A 17393-nucleotide genomic window follows, 5' to 3' on the forward strand; every position below is an offset into this window, starting at 1 on the left:
CTAATCTAATCGAAATGATAGCCAGGTGGGCAGAGTGAGTCGTTTTGCGTTATTAGTAAGAAATGAAATTAAATCAATAGTAAGAAATGAAGTAAGGTCAGATGGTGTAGCATCTGCGTGGGTAGAATTGAAGAACCACAAAGGTAGGACAATCACAGTTGAAGTCTTGTATAGGGCTCCACAGAGTAGTCAGGAACCGGGTTCACAACATACACCAGGAGTTAGAAAAGATGTGTAGGAAAGGCAACGTACAGTAATCATGGGTGACTTCAGTATGCTGGGGAACTGGGAACATCAGATTTGTAGTAGTTCGCAAGAAAAGGAATTTTAGGAATGTTTATGAGATGGCGTTTTGGAGCAACTTCTGGTGGAGACCACTCGGGATCAGATGATATTGGATTTAATGACGTAGGATTCGTAAGGGAAATTAGGGTGAAGGTAAACTTCTGAAGCAATGGTCAGAACATTGTTGAATTTATTCTGCAATTTGAGAGAGAGAAAATAGAATCAGAGGTAACAGTATTTCAGCTGAATAAAGGCAACTACAGAGGCATAAGGGAGAAGCTGGGTAGGATTGACTGGGAGAAGGGTCAAGCATGAAAGACAGGGGAACAGCAACAGCAGCAGATTCCAAGATTAATTCAGGAGACACAGCAGATATTCTTGCCGAGGAATAGAGACATGGTACAGGGAGAATGAGACAGTCGGGGATGACGAGGGAAGTCAGGGATTGCATACAAGCAAAAGAGCAAGCATATAATGTGGTGAGGGGCAGTTGGAAACTAGAGAAATGGAAACTTACAAAGACTAACAGAGGGCAAAAAAATGACAGTGAAGATTAAATATGGAGGTAAGCTACCGAGTAATGGAAAGGAGACTGTAAGAGGTTCTTCAGATATATAATGTGCCAAAGAGAGGCAAAAGTGAATATGAACCGCTGGAAAATGACCACTGGAGAGACAGTAGTGGAAAACAAAGAAATGAATGAGGAACTTTGCATCAATGTTCATGGTGGAAAACACGAGTAATTCCTCAAAAATTGAAGATAGTGAGAGGGCAGAGCTGAGTATGATGTTCATCCTCAAGAAGAAGATGCTAGAAAACTGAATGGCCTGAATTTGGATAAATCACCTGAACCATATGGCCTACACCCCAGCATTGTATGGGAGATAGCTGAAGAGGTAGTGAAAGCGAAAGTGGTAATATTTCAGGAAAGACTAAAATAAGGAAAGGCTGGAAAATTGCTATCGTGATACTCCATTTAATAAGGAAGTTAGGCAGAAGATGGAAAATTACAGACTGATTAGCCTAACCTTGGTTGTGGATAACATCCTGGAATCCATCGTGAAGGATGGGATTTCTGAATACTTGGAAGTATTTAGTAAAATAGTTCAAAGTCAGCATTGTTTCATCAATGGGAGGCCAGGCCTGACAAAACTGCTGGAATACTTTGAGTGAGTAACGAGCAGATTTCACCAAGGAGAACCAGTAGATGTTATCCACCTGTTTCTCTAAATTCTTTTGATAAGGTGCCACGCAGGAGGCTATTGAGAAAGATTAGGGCCCCTGGCGTTACAGGCAAGGTGCTAGCTTGGATAAATGCATGGCTGTCTGACAGAAAAAAGAGAATGGGGATAAAAGTGGCCTTCTCAAGATGGCATTCAGTGACAAGTGGTATTCCTCAAGAGAGAACGTGAGGGCGGCAGATGCTGGAGGTCAGAGCTGAAAATGTGTTGCTGGAAAAGCGCAGCAGGTCAGGCAGCATCCAAGGAACAGGAGAATCGACGTTTCGGGCATTCCTGAAGAAGGTCTTATGTCCGAAACGTCGATTCTCCTGTTCCTTGGATGCTGCCTGACCTGCTGCGCTTTTCCAGCAACACAGTTTCAGCTCGGTATTCCTCATGACTCAGTGTTGGGACCACAACAATTTGCTTTGTGCATGAATGGTCTACATGAAGGAACTGAGGGCATTCTAGCTAAATTTTCAAACAGTGCAAAGATGGAATAGAGGGATAGGTAGCATTGCAGAGGTGGTTCGGCTGCAGGAGGGTGCAGTAACACCCTCTAGCACCCCTGTGATGGTCGCCTTCCAGACCATCAACCTCAGGATACAACGCATCATCCTCCGCCATTTCTGCCACCAAGAGTCCGACCACACCACCAGAGATATCCTTCCCTCCCCACCCCTATCAGCATTCTGCAGAGACCATTCCCTTCACGACTCCCTCGTTAGGTTCACATATCCCCCCTCCCACTCCCCAACAAGCCACCTTCCACTCCCGGCACCTTCTCTTGCCTTTGCAAGAAGTATGAAACCTGTGCCAACAACTTCCTCCTCACCTCCATCCAAGGCCCCAAAGGATCCTTCCCCATCAGGCAGAGAATATCCTGTGAATCCAAACAGCTCATCTACTCTATTCTATTGTGCCTGGTCTCCTCTACACTGGGGAGACAGGACGTCAACTTGCAGAACGGTTCAGGGAACACTCTCCGTCACACCCCTAACAACCCCACTTCCCTGTGGTTGAATACTTCACCTCCCTCTACCACTCCTCCAAGGACATGTAAGTTCTTGGCCTCCTCCACTGCCACATCCTAGCCACAGACGTCTGGAGGAAGAGCGCATCGTCTTCCACCTTGGGACCCTTCAACCTCACGGTATCCAGCGCAATGTCACCTGTTTCCTCATCTCCCCTCCCTCCACCTTATCCCAGATCTAACCCTCCAACTGAGCACCGCCTGTTGAACTGTCCTACCTGTCTATCTTCCTTCCCAACTATCCACTCCACCTTTCACTCTCACCACTCACCTTCATTTAGCCATCGCCTTCCAAGCTACCTTCCTCCCAGCTCCTCACATTCATCTCTCAACCTTCTTCCGCCCACCCACTTCAATCCTGATAAAGGCTTTATGACTGAAATGTCGAATATCCTGCTCCTCAGAGTCCGCCTGACTGGCTGCGCTTTTCTAGCACCACAGTTTTTTGACTCTGATCTCCAGCATCTGTGGTTCTCACTGTCTCCTGCTGAAGGATTTGCACAGGTTAGGGGAGTGAGCAAAGAATTGGCAGGTGGAGTATAACTTGGGCAAGTGTGAGGTCATGCAGCTTGCCAGGAAAAATAAAGGCATGGACTATTTTCTAAATAGCGAGCAAGTTCAAAGGACTTGGCGGCGGGGTTGGGGAGTGGGTGGGGGGATCTGGTCCAAGGATTTTGAAAGGTAAACCTGCAGGTTGTCAGCAGTTGGGAAGGCAAATAAAATGATTCCATTTATTTCAAGAAGGCTTGCATATAAATGCAGGGATGTATTTCTGAGGCTCTATAAGATTTTGGTCAGGGTACATTTGGATTATTGTGCACAGTTTTGGGTCCCATATCTCAGGAAGGATGTACTGGATCTGGACCATTTTCTGGTGTGATTCACGAAAGTGGTCCCACGAACGAAAAGCTTAACATACGAAGAACATCTGAGGGCTCTGGGTCTATATTTGATAGAGTTCAGAAGAATGTTAGGAGGTCTAATTGAAACGTACAGAATATTGAATAACCTGGACAGGGTGGATTTTGGGAAGATATTGCCAATGGAGGGGAGACTAGGACCCGAGGGGACAGAGTAAAGAGAAGACCTTTTCAGGCACAGATAAAGACGAACCTCTTTAGCCAGAGAGTAGTGAATCTCGGGAATTCACAGTTACAGAAGGCTGTCGAGGCCAGGTAATTGAGTATACTTAAGAGGAAGACAGGTAGATTCTTGATTGTAAGGGGGATGAAGGGTTACAGATAGAAAGCGCAAGAAAGGGTTTGAGAAGCTTAACAGCTATCATTGAATGGCGGAGCAGGCTCAATGGGCTGAAAGGCCAAATTTCTGTTCCAATGTCTTCTGTTGGTATGGTTAATAATGGCTCTCCTCATTCCTCATTGGAGATGTACCCTGGAATTTGATCTTCTTATGCTTTATAAAGAGTAACGTCCCAATACTGATGACTAGGAAATATCATGTTCCCTCCCTCCAGTCTCTGCAGCCATGTCCCCAATATCATAATCACACTGAAATTGAAAACCAGTGAATGGTACTTAATCACAGTTGGTTGACATCGATAACATTAACAGCATGACCCCCACTTGCCCTCTCTGATCCTCGACTAACCATCTGAATTGTGTGTCACATCATATTCTCTGTTAACATATCCATGCCATTTGTCTGTTATAACTCATGTTGTCGTAGTCACATTTGCTTGTCAGATTATGGACGAGAAAAGTTCTCTCCATATTTTACTGACATTATAATCACTGATCATTAGTTACAGACTGCATGTTTCCATTTATAAACGGAGAAACTTGTTTATGTTCTGACAATCCTTTGAAAATACTCCCATATCCAAGGCAGATTGAATGATTACACGCAATCAATCTACCATCTCCAATATTCCTTCCCTCAGCCACCCAGACATACTCCAAGCTAAATGAGTAAATTTTAAACTCTCTTTTGAATTTTAATAAAATCACTATTGAACTCAAAGGGCTTAAATGGAGCTATTTGTTCAGTGACTGTGGTTAATGTCCATCTCCATGGATCCTAATTATCACAGTAGAGAGTTTCCATCGTTGACAGGTAAATGAGCTCTGTTCAATGTGCTATCCCATAGTGTGAGTAGGAACATCACTGACAGCACTAACATGGATCAGCAGCTCGAGAGAGAGGGGAGGAGAGATCAGAATCTGAGAACATTAGACAGGAACGTTGCAATAATTGCTCATAATATGATGACCATGGATTGGAATGTTGCCAACAATGGATCAGAATCTGAGAACATTAGACTGGAATGTTACAGCAATGGATCAGAATCTGAGCATATTAGACTGGAATGTTCCAACAATGGATCAGAAACTGAGAACATTAGACCGGAATCGTCCAACAATGGGCAGGAGATTATCTGGGGGTCTTTCATGACTTTCTCAGCTTTGGAAATCATTAGCATATCGGATTCAGGATGTCCTTTGGATTATCCAAGGTGGTTACTACCCTATCCTCACGATAGTTGGTCTTCCTGGTAAGTCATTATATTTGTTTACTAAACCGGGTTGAACTGAATTTCTGCTTATGGTATGTACATTTTGGAAAGTGCAAGTCAATATCTTCAGTTCCAAACAAAAATTCATTTCCTTATATGTTATAACTATCAAACTAATATTTATAAATTACTCACTGATATGCGACAAGGAACCAGACTCTTCTCAAACTCCATAATCCATTTTGTCCTTCACAGATTTACAATCCCATGTCCTCCCCACTCACTAATCCTGTCCAATACCACGATCATAGTATCCCAGTCTCGTCTTCAGTCTCAGTGCAAAATCTAAATAAACCATTTGTGTCTTTGTTCAATCCGGATGCAACAGTTTCACGTTCCTTATAACCATGTCCGTTACTAAATAATTGCTCTTGAGAATGTTTAACTTGTTCTCTGCACATAAGGGAAGACAGTTTATGGTGTTCAAGCCATTGACTCATAATCTAGAGCCACAGAATAATGGTCTGTTGATATCTCTTGAAGGAAATTGGGGAGTTTAAAAGCAACCATTATCATTTGTTATAAAAACCAATCTGCTTGCCTCAAGTCCTTGAGGGAAGTCAGTGTGTCATGGTTACCAGGTCAGGTTTCTGTGTGACTTCTGTGATGAACACCTGGGTGTACTGTACCTTGGAGAGAATTAAAAGCCAACAATAACAACCTGACAGCGCAAAGAGTTCTGAAAAATAGATATAATGTAACATTTGGTCTAACAACCTGATTAGCTCATTATCTCGAAACAAATTCAGCAAAACATTTTAAATTAAACCCCAAAATACCCACCTCCAATGAAGTTTCAATTTATTATATTGATAATCTTTACAGCCAATGATACAATCCAATAGTTTGGCGGTACAAAACCATGGGAAATTGAATAGTTGAGAGGAGAATTGCCAAGCTACCAGCATGCAAAGACTGCCTGAAAAATAGCTCTCCAAAGGTACCTTTATTGATTAGTAACTGGTGAAGCAGAGTCCCCACGAAGAAAAGAAGACAGGAATATTCAGAAGAACCGAAAGCTTCCTGGTTTTGTGATAAGAAGTTTTGTTTTGTAAATCTTAATGAGGAGTCTTATCGGACTAGTATTGTGGAGGGGGAAGGTGAAAGACAGGTTAGAGGAAGAAGTTGTAAACAGTCGTTGGTTTATTATTCCCTGTTATATTTTAAGAAATAAAGTTGTTCATTTTTACTTTACATAGATTTGGACTCTAGAATTATCACAGATGGGATAAATCTTTTCTTTGATGCTGGTTTTAATTAAACAGGAAGATTTATCCCGTGTTGTAACACTACAAACCCATTGCTGTGCGTTTTACTCTTTACTGTCCTGTGGAACAGCTGAACCAGCCACTCAGTTCAAGATCTGCATGACATGCTGCCCTGATCAGGGCTGCATACATACTGTGAGAGAAGAATGAAGGTAAAGATAGCTCCCTTTCTCTGCCTGTTTTCTGTATTGCTACATCTCATTTCCATTCAGGTACGTGATCATCCCCTATTTTAGGTCTATTCAATCTCATTGAAATTCTCCCCGAGAGTGATGCACATCTCCATAGGTATCTCTGGTTCTGGCTTTATTGATGCTGACGTACAGATGTAAGGGCCGTAAAAATTCCATGTCAGTCGTAGTGCATAGATAAGGAATGGCTTTCTGTGGCACAGAAAAAGAAATGGCGATGTCTAAGTGAGAGAAAATATGTTTTTTGACAATCCCTGAGAGTGTTGTTGAGGCAATATTTTGGGATACTGTGGATAGGCTTCTCTCAAGTTTCACCAGTCTAATCCCCGGGGATGATGGCGCCATGAGCAGTCAGTGAAGCTCAGTGAGAGAATAAGATGTGATTGTATTGAACCTTAAAGGGGATGAACAATTACTCATGATGTTCTAAACAGGCACTGATACGGTGATAAGTTCCATGGCTTTTTTCCCACTCAAATTACATGATTCTCGATAGTTTAAGAGCCTCTGATAACGTTCCACCCAATCACCCACACTCCCTATTTCAATTGAGACAGAGAGAGAAAGAGAGGAGAAGGTGGGGGTGGTGGGGGTGTGTGGCAAGAGAGAGAGAGATAGAGAGAGAGAGAGGGAGAGGGGTTCAGGCTTTTGAATGAACTCTCCCAACATTAATACAGTTCAATTGGTGCGTGATCCTGCAATGAACGTCATGTTATCCATCATCCCGACAGCAGCAACAATACATTCATTAGAAAAGCGTTAACTCTTTCCAGCATCGTAGAGAGAATGAAAGTCTTTTTACGCCACAGTTAAGAAGTGGAGATGTCTAAGAGGAAAAAGAGTTATTGTGATCATCGCTGGGAGTGTTGTTGAGGCAGTATTTCAGATATTGTGGACAGTTTTTCTCTCCTTTATAAGGAATGATCGCCTTGCCACAGAGAGAGTGCAATGGAGTTTCAACAGACTAATCCCTGGGATTATGGTACCATGAGGAGAGAGTGAAGATTAATCTCTGGCGTTGTGAGACAATGAGAGGCGATTGCATTGAAACTTGAGGGGGAGGGACAGTCACTCACAATGTTCTAAATAGACACTGATACGGAGAATACTTCCATGGCTTCTTTTTTACTCGGGTTGCACGATTGTCGATAGTTTAAGAGCCTCTGAGAATATTCCCCTCACTCCACACCCAATCCCCATGTCGCATGAGAGAGACAGAGGGCCAGTCTTTGAATAAACTCTCCCCAAATTAATACAGTGCATATGGTGCATGGTCCTGCACTGAAAGTCTCGTTATCCGCAATCCCTACAGCAGCCACAATACCTTCATGCTAAAACAGTTAACTATTCCCACCAGATTCTGACCTCCATGAAGAACATGGGTGTGTCTTCTCGGCGATGGAAAATGCCTCCTTGAGACTTGGCACAAATCATTTGGCTTCCCTTCTCATTGCCAGCAAACTATGTTAAAGTAGCACACGTTCTACAAACAATGGAACCATGATTAACATCATGGAGTCCTGTATCAGTGCAGTCTCGGTTTCATTGGTTTGTCATGTTAGAATATCAATGATCCCCTCTTGTTCCTGTATAACTGTCTCGTGGGGATGAATAGCCTCCTCCTGGTCTCATGGAACATGTTTAAGGGTCTGATTGGATTCTGCTTGCTCCTGTTTAACAGCTCGATGCACTGAACAGACCACTCTTCTTCCTGTGTAACAGGCAGGAATATTGAATGTGCGTCACTCTTCCTGTTCCTGAATGCTAGTTCATACCCGTGTGCAACCAGCTTAAGATGCTGACCTCCTCTTTTAACTGTGGAAATGCGCAGTGTCTGGCCGTGCTGTTGCATAAATGTTACCGACTCTTTATAAGCACAAACCGGAATGCTGTCCTGGTCTTGCTGCACATGGACACAGAATGGTTCAGGAGCTGATGTGGGACAAAATGTTCTGAACATTGTTGGATTGTTGGCGACTCACCTCAAACCTCATTATTTGTGTTCTGAAAGACCTCGTCCAGTGGGAAGGTTACACCTTATTTAGCTCAAATAAGTAGGTGGTCCCGATGCCATCCTCAGTCAAATACTGCTTTGGTATCAAAGCCATTCGTTCTTTCCTGAGCCCATATTCGCCTCTTGTTCATATCAATAGATGACAGTGTATGTGTCGGGAGTGCTTTCCTCCCACAGAAGGTAATCACTGTGAGGAATTATCTGGGCTAGAGAGCTAGGGGAGCTATATCACTGAAATCATTTAAAGAGGAGGTAGATGGATTTTCGACCCGTCAAAGAGCTAGGGGGTGAAGAATTGGACATTAAAGAGGAGTTACTGTCAACAGTAGATCAGCCATGATGTTATGCAGTGGCTTGATCATCCGAATTACCTGATCATGTTCATTTTGTCCTCATATTCAGTAGTTGCAAAGTTAATGGCTGTAATTTTCCTGAATGTTCTTTTATTGAACGTTGCAATCAGAGTAAAGTATTTTGTGAGTCATCTCTGGTTGAGGTATGGGGTCTGTAATCACGATGAACCTGGGTCTATAATATCATCAACAAATGAACCACAAGTTGCAGAGAGGAAACACTCTGTAAAGAGATCAGACGCGTCTTTCGAACCAACTAATATTTTCCAACGGACACCAAACCATGTGTGACAGTCTTGAGGGACTGATGAGATCCTGTGTTACTGTTGACCAGGTATTTGGAGCAAGTGGCCTCCATCTGTTGCTTGCAGGAGCTGTGGGGGGTTGAATAGAACATGGCAACACAGGACTGAGCAGCAGGAGTGCGCGATTAAATAATTTTGTCACCGCTCCATGTGCTTTTGGTCACAGCAGCACGTTTCTGTCTGTATACCATTTTACTATATAACAAAAACAAATTTGAATAAATGCAAACATCCAGGCACCAAAGTCCTCTGGGGAAGGGAATTTCCACTTGAACAGCCCTTTGAGAATTCCTCATTGGTGTTCCAATAAATATTGGAGGGTCACTCTGTCCTTTTCCAGTCCCACTCCTCCACTGGTTACACCCATCTTAAATGCAGCCAGTTGAGTGCTGTGGCCAATGATTTAGGTCTCAGACCAGGCCATTTTCTAGAAAAATGTGAGACACAGAAATTTGAACTCAAAACAAATGGTAAAATGATAGAGTGGCCCAAATATTATTCTTTCTTTGAAGTTATTCTGTTCACACAAGCTACTGGTAGTGGGATTTCTTTCTGGAACGGTGGGACTTGGCTGAATTCGCTTCGTTTCAGGCAGTGGAGAGATTCCAATGAATCCTCACCAGGAATCCTTCAGAAGTGGTAAAGATGGCGCGAGGATTTTACGGTCTCACACTTTGATATCTGGCGGAACAAAGTAAGAGAGAGGGATTAATCGGCTGCTGCTTCTCAGACAGGAAACATTTTCCTCCCTCTCTGTGTTGCAACATACATTTTTAATAACTGAACACCAAACTGAACCATGTGCGATCTCCTGGAACATTCTCTGGAAAACCTGATTATGGATTGTTTGCAGGTGCGTCATTGCTCTTGTACACAATTCCTTCCAATCTCAAAAAAAGTCCCCACTTTATAATTTGATGACATGCTTATATGTGTCTGTGTAATTTGTAAATATTGGTAGGTGCCTTCATACTATGTGTGTTAATGTCAATGCATCTTTTCCATAAAGTTTTTTCTCTAGCTTTAGTCTCCCTGACAGGAGATAATATGCATCCAGCTGATACACTTCTCACAAAGTCATGGCCGGTTCAATATTATTTCGCAGCTAAGTTCAAAACAGCTAATCCCCCATAACAAAAGACCTGCATTCTAGGAATGAGTAAATTCCAGGAATTTGAAAATCTTCGAAAATAATTATATCTTTATATTTTAGTTTAGTGGATCAATCCTGCACACAGTCCATCAGGTGTGGTCTCAGCATTGCCCAGTACAGATGCAGTAAAACATTCCTGCAATTAAACCTGATACCTTTTGACAAAAACAGCATCATTCCACTTACCTTCCAAATCACTTGCTGCATCTGACTTCATATGATTCATGTCCCAGGAACATGGAAACCGCCTGAATCACAGAGTTTTGCAATCTCTCTCCGTTTAAACTGTTTATCATTGTTACATCCTTTATGCCAAAATAGACAACTTTCCTTATGTTATTTCTGCTGAAATTTTGCTCACTAACCTTCCCTGCCAGAATCACATTGCAGACTCACTACCTCCATTTGACGACACATTGAATGACTATCTTGGTGTATGAGCTAATTGAGCTCCAAGACATTTCTTCCTTTCCTCCAGATCTTTGATACATATTGTTGATCATTGATGAACCCGCAGCGATCTCTGAGGCTCTCCATCAGTTACAGCTTTGCAGCCTGAAAATAAACATTTATCTCTACTCTCGATTTCCTGTTAGCGACAGCTTCCCTGTTCCTTTGTAGCGGCTCAGGTGGGTTGAATGGCCTTCTTCTAGACTGTGTAGTGTACTGAATGAGCTGAATTACTTCATTCTATATTCCTGTGTAAATCCTTAGAGGGGCGGATTGGTCTCCTCCTGTCTCATTGTAACGATCCTGTCTGACTGAATGGAGTGGTCCCCAACCCCGTAACGGCGTCAAGGGGTGGACTGATGGAACGACACACGGGGTAGGGACAGCAGTATATCTCTGTAACAGCCTCGACGGGTGGATTGAGGGAACAACACGTGGGATAGGGGCAGAAGTTGCCCATTCGGCTGCACCATTCAGAATGCTCATGGCTGATCCGAGTGTGCCTGACCATCCATTTCCTGTCTGTTCCCAATAAACACTGACTCTTCCGTCCAGTAAAGATCTGAGCCTGGAATATCTTCTATAACCGAGTCTTCACTGCTCCCTGAGGATGAGGACACCACAGGTAGCACAACACTAAACTGATAGGGACGTCCTTATTTCATTGTGGGACAAGTGTTATTTTAAAACTGTGTTAACTGAACATCAAATCACCACCTCTTTTCAGACATAAGGACAGAATAATTAGGAATAAAGATAAACCATTTCGGACTCCAAACCTATCCCACATTCCCACTGTCCCTTTCCAATCAAATATCTATCACACCCAGTCCCTGCTGCTGTCTCAGGAAGAGAATGCCTGAGAGCATAATACTGCAGGAGCATTAAGGAAATGAGCAGATTGAGACCATTCAGCCTATCGAGTCCGAAATGCCGTTCAATAATTTCTTATATGTACCTCGACCTCATTCTTCTGCCTTTTCTCTAGAATCTTTGATCCCCTTACATATCGATTTGTGTCTGAATGACACTAGTGTCTGTGCCTCTGTGTATCTGTATGTGAGTAAGTGTTTGTGTGTGTGTCTGTGTGTGTGTGTCTGTGCCTCTGCTTGTGTGTGTCTGTATGTGTGTATTTGCCTGCGTGTGTCCATGTGCTTGTTATCTGTGTGTTTGCGTGTCTAAATGTCTGTCTGTGTTTCAGCCTGTGTTTCTATCTGTATTTATGTAGATTTGTATGTGACTATATATGTATTTGTGTATTTATACGTGTATGTATACCTATCTCCTTGTAAGCATTGTGTGTGCTCGTCTGTGTATTTCCGGGTCTGCGTCTCTGTGCAGTGAGTTATCTGTTTTTTTTTTTGCAAGTGAAAGGACTGTTGTTGGAACTGCCAGTGGGGTTAAACTGAGAATTGTCTTTCACTGAACATTGCTCCGTAACTGGTCAGTAGGACGTGGCTGTTTTAGATTCTCCACACGAGGCGTCCTGGTCCTCTCCAGCTCTTTAAGAGTCCTCCCACATGGCGGGGGGAGGGGAGTGAAAGAACGGATATCGGGCACTCCACTACCCGGCTTGGACCTTTCTATCATATTCCAGGCTGTTTCTCCTGGAATGGGAGAAAGGGATGGAGGGAGAGTGGGAATGGGTGGCCCTGCTGGTGTAGGTGGGGGTGTGGGGGTGAGTTATGAGGTGTCTGAAATGAGTCAGTCGACAGTTTTGAATCCATATAGTATTATTAGTTGCTGAATTCAATAGTGAGAGTGGTAGTGCCTGAGCCTTATTTGGAGACAAAGCGTGAACCTTGTTCGGGGTTAGGTGCTATAACAGATATACAGTGAGTGTGAGGGAGCAGAGAGTATATGGCAACTCTTATCCTCACAGAGCGAGGAGGATATTGTTGCCTGCCCAGTATTGTGGGACATTTCTTCTGATTATCTCAGCGTCGGGGTGAGCCTCCCTGAATGTCTTGACCAGGTCTATCACTAATAACAACACAGACCTGTCCCTAAGGTTCCACAGAATCAGTTTAGGTAGAGTTTACAGGTAGGAAGGAAAAGCAAATATTAGTGTGTTATTTATCGAAACCAAAACAGTAGCCGAAAATCTGAGCATTATATGCTCTGGAAATTAGGTAGGCAAGAATTGTGGATACCGAAGTCTTATTGAATGGTCTCAAGTTGTATCTAAACTGCGTTAACTAAGTGACTGCTGAAGCTGTGAAAAATAAGTTTTTAAAGTGTAGATGAGGTGAGTTGAAGAGTATGTTGTGAAGCAAAGTAGAGAGCAGGTTATTTCGGATTTTAGGTTATGTGGTCAGAAGGACGAATTATTAACCTTGGTCTGAAGCAGCTTTTAAGGAATAATGGCATTTATAAGGTGCATTTTACAAGGTGTCAGCATACAATATAGAATGCTTGAATATTTTAGTCAAACACCATGGAAGACGGGAGGTTAAAGTGTCAAGATATTGTCAGTGAATTTGGAAAGTACAATATAGCATTCAGTGGGAGACAAGCAATGGTTGTTAGAGTCATAGAGTCCGATAGCACGGAGACAGGCCTATTAGCCCAAACTGGTCCGTTCCTACCAAAATGCCCATCCACGCTAACCCCATTTCTCTGCCATTGCTCAGTATCTTTCTAATCCTTTACTATCCATGTATTTGTTCAAATGCCTTTTAAATGTTGTTAATGTATCCGCTTCAACCACTTCTCATTCCATGTGTGTACCAGCCCCTGTGTTAAAAATTTGTTCCTCAGGTTCCCTTTTATTCTGTCCCCCTGAACGTTTCTGGTGACCTCGAGTCTGTGATTGCCCAACCCTGGGAAAAAAGACTGGGTGCATTCACTCTATCCGTGCCTGACATGATCTTATAAACTTCAACATGATCCTCCCTCAGTCTCATGCAGACAAAAGTAAAAACATTCCTAGCTTGTACAACCTCTTTATATAACTCAGACCATTGAGACCTTGGCAACATCCTTGTAATTTTTTTATGCACTCTTTCCAGTTTAATAACATCCTTCCTCTAACAAAGCGAACAAAACTGAACATAACACTACCAATATGGCCTCACCACCATCCTGTATAACTGCAACATAACTCTCTAATTTCGATACTCAGTGATGAAGGTCAGGATGCTAAAGCTTTCTTCACTACCCTGTCTACCTCTGAATCAACTTTCAGAGAACCATGCACCTGAATTCCCAGGTCCTTCTATTCCACTACAGTCCTTAGGACTCAACATTCACCATGAAACTCCAAACTTGATTTGACTTTCTAAAATGAAGAACTTACATTGATCTATGATAAAATCCATTTGCCATTCTCAGCCTGCTCCCCCAGCTGATCAAGATACTGCTGTAATTTCTGAAATTTCTGATACTCTTCCACACTCCCAATGATGCCGACTGTTTTAGTGCCATCTTCAAACTTACAAATCAGGCCTGTACATTCTCATGTAAATCATAGATATAGTAGTATGTAGTGGTCCCAGCACCAACCCCTGAGGCATTCCACTATTCACAGGCCTCCAGTCTGACCAGCATGTTTCCAGTATTAATCTCTGCATCCTACCATCAAGGCAATTTTGTACCTAATTTGCCACCTCCCCCTCAATTCCATGCGATCTAACCTTCCAGAGCGGCGTACCAAGTGGAACCTTATTGAATGCCTTACTGGAATCCATCTAGACTACGTATACCACCCGGAACTCCTCAACGTTGCTGATCACTTTAGCAAAGAAGTCCAACAAAATTGTGAGTCATTAACTGCCTTGCACAAGCTCCCGTGCTGAATTTACTGAAGGGCTTTTGCCCGAAACATCAATTTTCCAGTTCCTCGGATGCTGCCTGACCTGCTCTGCTTGTCCAGCACATTTCTAATCTTACTCCGAACCACACCTTGTCTTTCCAAATGCATGTATATCCAATCTCTCCAAATCTTCTAAAGTAACCTCCCCACTATATTTATGGATTACTGGTCTTTAGTTCCCAGGTTTATATTTGTAGCATTTCTTGAACATGGGCACAGCATTCGCTACGCTCCAGTCGTCCAGGACTGCACGTGTTGGTCAGCGATGATAGAAAAGAACCAAGCAGTGCTCCTGCAATTTCTTCTCTATCCTCCTATCCTCCTGCGGTATTCCTGAATATAACTGGTCAGGACCAGGAGTTTTTAGAAATACTGCAAAGTCTGAAACATACGTCTATTGATTTCAGGTACAGATACCAAAGAGTGAGAAAGTGACTCAATGATGGTTTCCATAACAAATTAGAAAATATGTTAATCGTAGGAAGTGACTTCAGAAGAATTCAAGCTATTGTGGAAACCCGAGAATTCTCAGAAATTAACTATACAAAAAAGGAAGGCCATGAAAGTGAAAAGGAAATCAAATAGAGAACATGCTCGCTAACAAACAGGAACACAAAGACTGCATCAGTCTACGATCTATATTTCAAAGGAAACAAAATAAAAGCAAGGTCAAATGTGGAAATTTGTAATCGGGAGAGGAGAGGTCATTGTGGAGAACAGGGAAATGACCAAGAAAACAACCAGTTACTTTGCATCTGTCTTCATAGAGGAAGATTCCGAAAATCACCCAGTAATACCAAGTGATCATATCGGACTCCTGCAGCTGAAGACATAGAGTCAATTCATATCAGTAACAAGGTAGTACTTGAACATGGAGCTGGATTGAGCATTGCTAAGTCTGACGAAACAGATGTACTTCCTATCAAAATGTCGGAAATAAATCACCAATAGTAGTATTAATTGCACTGTCAATGACTGTGTTTTATTTTCCTGTACATTCTGCAGAGACCGGAAACTATTGTGGATAAACTTGAATCAAGCACTATAGATGAATGGAAGGGATCCAAACAGATAAAGGGAAAAAGACAGTGTGGAGAACTGACAGTTAACTTGACATTTGTAGGGAAACTGTTGGAATCTATTACACAGGATAACATTTTTGCTATTTAGAAATTAACAGCAACAATGAAGAGAATCAGCATGCATTTCTGATAGATAAATCATACTTGATAAACTTCGGAATTGTTCGAAGTTGTTCCTGACAGCATAAATAATGTGGAACCAGTAGAAGTGGCTTATATTGGATTTTCGGAAGGGTTTCGATAAGATCTCAGTGAGTTCGTAAATGCAATGAATGTGAAGGGTATTTGGAATATATGTAATTGGAAAGTTAAAGTTTGGTTCGCCTTCACATAAGAGAGTCAGAACATTGATGTAAAGTCATGTTGAAGTAGTTTCACAGCGTGTTGATGGGACTGTATCTGGAGTATTGTGTACAGTTTTGGTGACCGAATCTCAGAAAGAATATACTGACCACAGAGGAAGTGCAGTGGACATTCTTCAGATTAATCTCTCTGGTGGTGAGATTGCCTGATGAGGAAACTCGGTCTGTGTTCTCAAGAGTTTCAAAGAATGAGAGGTGGGTCACAGTGAAATTTAGAAAATTCACAAAACATATGACAAGTTGGGAATTAACAAAACGTTTCCCTCGCTGTCTATTCCAAAGTCAAGGCAAATAATGGTAGGATCTGGGACAGGTCAGTTAAGACTGCAATAAGGAGAAAATGTTTCACCTGGAGGGGACTAACTAACACAGGGGCATGGAAACCTACTGGCTGGCAAGATTAGTGAGAATCTCCAGATATTCTCCAAGTGTGTCCAGTGGAGTAGAATAACCAGGGAACAGGTAGGACTCATTGGTGACTTGCCAAGTTGCAACCAAATCAACTTAGTGGTAGGAGACAGACGGTGGTGGTAGAAGGTTATTTGTGCGATTGGAGGCTAGTGTCCAGTGGTGTACCACGGGGATCAGTGCTGTGTCTCTTAATATTTGTGATTCGGAAGTGTTCGTGTTGGACTGGGGTGGACAAAGCTAAAAATTGCATAACACCAGGTTATACTCCAAAAGGTTTATTCGGTGGCACCAGCTTTCGAAGCGCTTCATCAAAGCGCACAACCACCTGGTGAAGACGCAGCGCTTCGAAAGCTCGTGCCTCCAAATAAACCTGTTGGACTATAAGCTGATGTTTCCTGATTTTAATCCTTATCATAATGGATGCAGGTGTGAATATGGACGAGGGGTGGTGGGGGCGGGTGGTGCGGGGTGTCATAATAAGTTTGTGTTTGATAGAAAGATTGGCCGGGTAGTTGGCAGTGAGGAGGAAGGCCTTATGTTACAGGAAGATACAGATGGAATGGTCAGATGGTCACATCAATGGCGGGTGGAATGTAACCCTGATAAACATGAGGTCATGCACATTGGAAGAAGGAATCAGGCAGGGGAGGACTCAATGAATGGCAGCACATTCGGAAGCTCAGAGGGTGCTTCTTCACACATTCCTAACACACAATTTGAGAAAGCCTGCGGGAGCCTAAACACAGCCTGCACACATCGAAGCATAGATTATAAGTGCCATGCGGAACTTTTGTTAGCTTAGATGGAATACTGTGTGTAGTTCTGGGAACTACATTACAGGAAGGATGTGATTGCACTGGAGGGGGTGCAGAGGAGATTCACCAGGATGTTCCCTTGGATGGAGAATATCAGCTATGGA

The sequence above is a fragment of the Chiloscyllium plagiosum genome, unplaced genomic scaffold (genome assembly GCF_037043375.1).
Source record: "Chiloscyllium plagiosum isolate Xiang-an unplaced genomic scaffold, Cpla_swu_hap1 HiC_scaffold_37, whole genome shotgun sequence".
Taxonomy (NCBI): domain Eukaryota; kingdom Metazoa; phylum Chordata; class Chondrichthyes; order Orectolobiformes; family Hemiscylliidae; genus Chiloscyllium; species Chiloscyllium plagiosum.